This window comes from Callorhinus ursinus, unplaced genomic scaffold (genome assembly GCF_003265705.2).
Source record: "Callorhinus ursinus isolate GAN/ISIS: 27379988/994484 unplaced genomic scaffold, GSC_fseal_2.0 scaffold23, whole genome shotgun sequence".
NCBI lineage: Eukaryota > Metazoa > Chordata > Mammalia > Carnivora > Otariidae > Callorhinus > Callorhinus ursinus.
In genome coordinates, this window is record NW_027397085.1 from 6,142,094 (window position 1) to 6,142,680 (window position 587).

The following is a 587-nucleotide window of genomic DNA, read 5'->3' on the forward strand; positions in this document are numbered from 1 at the left end:
CTGCTTCTGGATTCTCTCTCTCTTTGCCTCTTCCCCCGCTTGCTCCCTCTCTCTCTCTCTCTCTCTCTAAAATAAGTAAATAAATCTTTAAAAAAAAAGCCTTTTTATACACACTATAAAGACAGAATTGAGTGTTCACTTTGTCAGTACTTACATTAAAATTGGAACAATGCGCCCCTCACAGCCCCGGTGCAGCAGCTCTTTCTGCCCACAGGTCCTGTCCTCATGCTTTACTAAACCCCCATTCTGCAGCCCCCCCCAAAAAATTGGAACAACACAGAGAAGATTAGCATGGTCCCTGCATAAGGATGACATGCAAATTTGTGAAGTGTTCCATATTAAAAAAAAAAAATTAAGACTGAATTGGAACACTTCACAAACTATGGCGAATTATTCCAGTTTTATTTCCACTTTAGTTCTTGGACAAATAGATTACCCACTGTGAACCTGTTCACTCACCTGTGAAAGTCCTCAAACTTTATTGTGAGTCACCGTCCCCTAGGGAGTTAAAAAAAAAAAAATGCAGATAGAGTCCCAGGCTCACTGAAGTAGGCTGGGGCAGGGGCCTAGGCCTCTATTTTTATCAT

At 41.6% G+C, this 587-nt stretch overlaps 1 pseudogene; it reads left to right on the plus strand.

Annotated features, from left to right (window-relative positions):
- The first annotated feature begins 251 nt into the window (after positions 1 to 251).
- LOC112839723 (U6 spliceosomal RNA) lies at positions 252 to 343 on the plus strand (annotated as a pseudogene).
- Positions 344 to 587: the final 244 nt, after the last annotated feature.